Genomic DNA, 8,071 nt, shown 5'->3' with positions numbered 1-8,071 from the left:
AAAAAGAAAAAAAAAAAAAAAGGACAGCGTTAAACTACCCTTCGGTGCAGACTTTTTTAAAAGACCGAGATAAGTGTGTAATAAGTATTACATTCTTCGAATTCTCGATAACTTCTAGAAGGTTGAATATTAAACGGCTGTAACTATCTATCGCTTCGAGATTATTATACATTCTTCGATAAAATACTTTTCTGTGCGAACGATGACGTGCCACGTCTACTTTCTTCTCTCTTTTTTCTTCTTTTATTTTTATTTCTTTCCTTTTTCTTTTTTTTTTTTCCATTATTATCTCTCTTCCTTTAAACTTTTCCTTTTGTCTCGAAGCTTTAACACTTATCTCAAAACTTTTCCTCGAGGTGAACTCCATGAACAAAGAAGCATTCGCGCGGAAAGTACGAAAACCATGGATCGACTACGTGACTGATTTTCCTTTTGTATTTATCGTCGATAGAGATATTTCATTTGGCACGTTCCTATCAAAGATCTACTCGTATAATTAACGTTGCATTAATTAGATTGTCGAGTAGCGACAAGTGATTAAGTAATAGAGACCATAAGCGATTCTCTTTGACTAAAGGAGTTGTCTGGCTTTGTTCGAATTCTCGCGTGTGAGGGGAACACTCGACGAATGTAATTATAAGAACCGGGGTTGCGTCATGGTGGAAGGAGGATGATGATTTAATAATATCGACGAATAATTCGCACTTGTCTCTTCTCGACTTGTCTCGAGATTGAAAAATGAAAAAAAAAAAGAAAAAAAAAAGAAAAAGAAAGAAATGAAGAAAGAAATGAAAGAAAGACCGATGCATAGGTAATACGACGCTCGCAACAACAACAATTACAAAGTATTGTAATTTAATGCAAGAAGAAAGGAAGAAAGAAAAAAAAGAATAACTTTCGAAAGGTTAGAATGTTCTTATAAATAAGGCGTGGCCAATGAAATGGCAGGACAGATGTATACGGCAGGAAGTCCAGGTGTGATTTTATGGCACGTGTCCAAGTTGCCTGTCAAAAATATATTAAAAGGCAGAAGGTCCGATGTATCCTTCATGGTTTCATGAATGAATAAATGAAAAAAAGGAATGAATGAATGAATGAATGAATGAATGAATGAATGGAAAAAAGAAGAAAAAAAAAAGGAACTCGTTATAAACGAAGCCAAGGATAAAACGTTTCAAGGATATACATTGTTATTGATCGAAAGAAAGGAAGAGACCACTTTTGGTACTTGGATAAAAATCTGAAAATACAATAGAAGGACAGATTTTATTGAAAGATATTCAACTATCATTCGATCACGAACATAAAGACAACATGCATGTATACGTACATCTTAATTCTATCCTTCGTTATTTCGTATGATTCTGAAATTATTAAAGAATCATTATTAATTACGATTAATTTAATCTTATTAACAATGACACAATATTACTGTACATTTGGTGAAAATAATTCAAGTTTCCATTTCGTTCGCCAATTCATAATACGATCGAGATCTATACGATTCGATCGAATAAAATTAATATCATTTACAATGAAGCATTGTAATATATTTTTAATAATAATAATATATATATATATATCATCATTATTAATATATCTTCAATATCTTTTTACGAAATCACTTTAATCAAGTTTAAGATTAATAATGATGATAATAATTACAATAATAATAATAATCATCATCATCGCCGTCGTCGTTGTCGTCGTCGTCGTCGTCGTCGTCGTCGTAATTATCATTACCATTGTTTCATCGTGAAGGTCCAATGTAATCCAAAGCATAAGAGTTCGTTAAAAAGCGTCAGGCAGTGTCTGGAGGGAAAGAGGTAAAAGAAAAAGAAAGAACACAGACCGGTGCGATATCGTATATCATAAATCCGTATAAAGAGGCACGAGTAATGGCCTGTAAAATGATGTTCTCCCGTTTGAGCGTTTCCTCGTCGTTAAGGAAGCCACCTCTCTCTCTTTCTCTCTCTCTCTCTCTCTCTCTCTCTCTCTCTCTCTCTTTTCTTTCTCTCTTTTCTCTCTTCTTCTCTCTTAGCTGCTTGTTCGGCGCACGCGCGCACAACCGCGATTAAAGCATCGTGCCTGGCTTTACTTTAAATCTCGCACACGGGGTTAGGCTCGTGGAGTTCGCCTTCGTGACGAGTTGCGCGTGCATTTCTTATGTCTTCATCAAATATATTCGGAAAAAAAAAGTCCTTCTCTCTTACCACCTCTCTTTAATGTTGATTACAAATTGAATAGTACTAATATATATATATATATATATATATATATATATATATATATATATATTTTTTATTTTGAATATAATTTGTACGAGCAAATATATACGTATTTATAAATTAATCTACGTTGTAATTGTTCTAAGAAATTATATAAGTATGTAACTAAAAAATTAATAGAAATAAAATTTGTAATGTCTTAGATGTCCTCGTTAGATGAAAATCAAATGAAATGAATGAAGTCTCCTCTCTCTCTCTCTCTCTCTCTCTCTCTCTCTCTCTCTCTCTCTCTTTCTTTCTATCTATCTATCTATTTATTTATTTTTCTTTCTCTCGTGAGTTGAAAATTAAAATTCAAATAATTATTCGTAATCTTTGAAATAATTTATACGAGAGAACGGACGAATCTATAATAAATTATAATCACCAATATGTGTACAAGTAATATCGTAAGAAATTATATAAATAAATAATAGATGATAGAAAATAAATTGTATTAAATTTATTAAATAACGTCGATTCATGAGAATCAAGTAAGACAAGTATAAAGAAACAGGTTGAGTTTCGATCCGTTAGATTTATAAGTACGAAGCGTATTACATTGGCCGAGAAGACCTGAAAATTCATGAATTCTCTTTGCAGAAGATAGGGTCGCGTGCGTTTATGTTTTTACCAAAGTACAAGTATCGTCCTCGTTGTAGTCGTCGTCGTAATCTTTCTGTTTCGCTCGTTTAACGAGTACGATAATTTCGATGCACGTCGTTAAATCGTCTGATACCCGACGCGATGGATGCATTTACGAGGCAAGATCTTTCGTTAAAATAAGCTTTACAAAATTCGAAAATAATTGTCGATAAATGTGCGAACGACAAGAGATAAGAAAAATTATGTTTGTCTGTTGCACGTGTTACAGGCTCAAGGATAAAATTACATATTCTCGATAAGTATTTCTCGTTTCTTTCATTTTTCCCTTCTTTTTCGTATTATTGATTCTACGAAAAAAAAGTTCGTAAAAGAAAATACTAATGATATATATATATATATTTTTCTATGGTTTTTGAAATATTAAATAAAATAGATGCATATCATTCATTCTTCATTTTTTTTTTTATAATATTTCTATATATGCGTGTGTATGTATGCGTGTAGGAGAACTTCGTTACCGGTCTGACAAGCGTCCGTGAAAAGAAAATTGGTTTATATATTTATGTACATATTTGTAAGTGTATATATATATATATATATACATATTTATAATACATATCGTATCGATTATTCGCACGATAAATCGAGTGTCAGTTGATCTTACATACTCGGGTATACACAGTTTAGAAATGTCGAATATTCCAAGCGGCGACCCGTAACACGTATATATTTCGCGTTCTAATTGGTTGGAATTCATAAAAATGTAAATGTTCGTTCGCTCGTAAATCGTCGTGGAACATTTTAACGCGGAACCGTGGTCCGGTGATACTCTTTCCTTTTGCCATTATTCAACGAGTTTAAAAGCTAAGTGATTTATAACGGTGGCAAACGTGCACGTATGCATTTTGTTATGTATATATACGCGCGTTTGTGTGTGTGTAACAAGAACACAACAAACCAGTTATTAATTTCTATAATTCTATATCGATTTGGCACCATCGATAAGTATATGTAATAATATATTACATATTTATTTCCAATATGTTTCTTCCTGCACACACATGTACTATCATCTCACTAATACCTATAATATCTATTTACGTATACATAAATATGTGTTTTATGCAAAGTATTCAAGATTTACAACGTCGTCGTTCATCGATTACCTATTTGATGCTTCGCTCGATCTTATGTCCGTAGTAAATCGAAAAGTATGCTTACCGTTTTTCCCAATGACTTAATAAAATTTTATATAAGTATGATCGATATATAGAAGCTTCGATATATGTGTATGTACGTTGTACATAAGTCGAATCAAAACGCACAAGTAGTAAGTAGCATTGAAACGCCAATGAAGAGTCCTTTTCATCGTACGTCTTTATAGCGTATATATCACTCGTTATGTAGTATGTCCATAATACATAGTCGTAACGCGAGATGTGCCTTTTGTTCGAAAGTAGAAACGAAGTATCCATGACGGACATTGAATTTATGTTTATACCGTTTGATCGTTCCATCGATAATAACATATATAATATACATACATATCGTACATACATACATATATATCAATGGTTTCGAAATAACTCTGTGTAAAAAAGAATATGACAAAAAAGAAATACGAAAAAGAGATTTTATCATTTTTATCTTGTCTATCATGTTTTCCATGATATTCAATAACAATATATATATATATATATATAACATGCATACGCATGTATGGATTAGCTAAATGGAGAAAATATTGGCACGATTTAAACGAACTCCGGTAAACTTCATAACGTTAATACGATTTATTATTTATAATTGATTTAAATTTTCCAACGTCATATTCAAATCCATTTTAACGATAAATTCGTCATTACGATCGACGTCAATTTCGTTTTCATATTATCGCCTAACAAAATAACTTTGAAATTCAATTGCGAAACGTAACAAAAGCGACTTTGCCGAGGGGTTAAGAGAGACATAGAGAGAGAGAGAGAGAGATAGAGAGAGAGAGAGAGAGAGCTAGAGAGAGAGAAAGAGAGAGATGAAAATATAATGCATAATACAAATTGACAAGTGAACGAGATAATAACGTTTTCTATGAATAATACTATCGGCCACGTATCTATCACGCATTTTTTTTCTTTTCCGTTGGAAAAACCTAATCGTTTTGTCGGTATTCACCAATGATTTATGAGTGCTCCCGAATTCCCGGAAGCCAAATTGTTTTCACGTTGTTATTCGGAAAAAGGGTCGAGAGTTATGCAGCCCTTTGAATATTTTCGAAGTTGGAAACGTGTAACGGTGAGCGATGAATATTCGTTCAAATAACGTCAGAGAATATATATATATATATATAGAGAAGAATCCTTGTACTCGATGCTCCTGGCCTTATGGTTTCCGTGACACGTGACACCACCACCATAGAGTACGCGTAGGTATCCCTTGTCACGGCGTTATCTATCCTTAGATACCGTTACATTCGCGGCAAGGTGCGAAAGTAACTTCTGAGTGTCGTCTTATACATAACTACTCTATACATGTTTATATATATATATATGTGTGTGTGTGTGCGTGCGCGCGCGCGTATCCTTGTACATAGTCATGATATATACACAATATACCTACACACATAATAATGATGATGATACGGTTGGTCTGCGGTACGTTGTCGTTGCTGTCACGTAAATATTTTTTCTGCACCTCTCGAAAGACATAGATACACACAGATAAATAGATAGATAGAAAAAGAGAGAGAGAGAGAGAGAGAGAGAGAGAGAGATCCGTTGCTGTTGCGGATCGCCACGAAAGAAGAAGCCCCGTTGCGGATTATGCCACGTCACGTATCAACGTAAAATCATCTCTATTTCTCGAGAGAAATAGAGAAAGAGAGAGAGAGAGAGAGAGAGGGGAGGGGATAAGGGACAGAGAAAAAAACAACTTAATTACATGATCGAAACCGAAGATGCGAGAATCAAGACGCGTTCGTTTGCTTCAACTTTTTAGAGTTAATAAAACTCGTTCAGAATGGAGACTCGAGTGTACGATCATCTTTGATAAAATGAATATTGGATAGATTCATTCTTGTAACCATGTATAGATCATACTTGATAATTACTGAACGGATATGTAGTATATATATATATATATATATATATATATATATATATATATATATATGTATGAATGTGATATTTAAAAAGCAACAAAATATATTTGAGAAAATTTAAAAAAAAAAAAAAAACTATTAGAATGAAACGATTATACTTACATTATATTTACATTATATTTACGATTATATTTACATGCGTAGTAAATTCCTATAGAAGATCAAAAGATTCAAAATAAAGATCAAAAAGATTAAAAACATTGGAAAATTTGAATAAAGTTATTTTTTCGTATCGTATGATCCTTGCATAATGAAACGTTCACATATATGTACCATCTATCTGTATATATACATATATGTACGTATGTATGTATACTTAAGATTAAGGGACGTTCGAAAATTTGAAAACCATGTTCTTAAAGTTACTCTCATATTATACGATGATCATCATCGTATTTAATCTTAGAATCAAAGTGATCAAACGCCCGTGTAGCAAAACGCTTCTCCGCTTTCTAACGTTTGCTCTACTTGTCTCTACTCGTACTATTATTGCGCAGTCTCACTTATATTCCCTTTCTCACTCTTCAACCGTTTCCTTTCCTCTTTGTCATGCTACTACCCACGCGATTCACAGACTGTTATTCGTTCAAAGGTAGCAAATGTGTAATGGAAGGAGCGGACATTTCTCGAGCGTAAGAACGACTGATGATGAAAACAAAAAAAAAAAGAAAAAAAAATAAATAAAAAATAAAAGAAAGGAAAAGATGAAAAAAAAAAAAAAGAAAAAAGATATACAGAAAGTTAGCGTAAAACCAAGCAAAATTGCACTTTGTCCCGTCAATGGCGAAGGCGCCATTCTGTCGGTGATGTCTCTTTTCATATGTATTAAGTGCGTATATTCATGTACGTATGTGTGCGTGTGTCTCTGTGTGTGTGTACAATATACACGTATTTATACATCGAAATAATCGAACGAGATAAACGAAGAGATATGCTTACGAATAACTGCACTATGATATCTGTATCTTTCTCTGTCTCTATCTCTGTCTCTGCCTCTGTTGCTCTCTTTATCTCTTTCATGACGCGTGAACTGTTTCAGTACTCGAATCAGAGATTATTCAACGGATAGGTAGATACATACACAGATATATACATATATACATACATGCATGCATACATACATACATACATACATACATACATACATTTGAAAATGGAACAATACAAGAAACACAAGAAACATTCGCACATAGCTCTACAAAATACGTTGCAGTGAAAATCGATTTCGCATCCCCCAAATGCATTTCCCTCTTTTCTTCCCTCCTCTTCAATTGCTTCCGCATACGCGTGCGTCATCGTATATATCTACTTACGTGTGTATATATATATATATATATATATACATGCGTGTATTTATATATGTATATATACAACTATCTCTATTTCTCGTTGTTGGTCGACCCTTTTGAATTGGCAATTTTCACTAACGGATTCTACGTGAGATCGAATCACTTTCATTTAACTCTGTTTAATACGTTCGTTATACAATACGATGTATGATGCGGACAAACAATGGAATACGATATTATATATATATATCCAAAAAATGTCACGAAATGTGTTTACTTTTTTATCAAAGATATATATATATATATATATATATATATATATATATATATAAAAGAAAATAAATAAAAGGAAAATAAAAGTAATCGAATTATGTTAGTACAATAATATTATAAATAATAAACATTATTATTATGATGATAAGAGTGAACAATCGGACGAGTACGCGTTATCATTTCGACTAACTTACGCTAATACAATTGAGAAAAGATTTGAAGTGTATTTATATTATTTATAATTGGGAAAAGAAAGAAGAAAAAAAAAAAAAAGAAAAAAGAGAAACGTGCAAAAATTTTAATATATCTGAGTTTTGCTTAAGGAACAACGTAGAGACCGTAAAGTTTGATCTCTCGGTGCAACGAAGCTTTCAATATATATTTTCAGAACGATACTTCTCGACATTCAGCATCGCCAAGTCTACGGCCATCTTTATTTCTCTTCTCCTAACGATACTCCACGAAAATGCTTGTACACG

Source organism: Vespa crabro, chromosome 2 (assembly GCF_910589235.1).
Source record: "Vespa crabro chromosome 2, iyVesCrab1.2, whole genome shotgun sequence".
NCBI classification, from domain to species: Eukaryota; Metazoa; Arthropoda; class Insecta; order Hymenoptera; family Vespidae; genus Vespa; species Vespa crabro.
Note: the sequence above shows the minus strand (reverse complement) of the source record.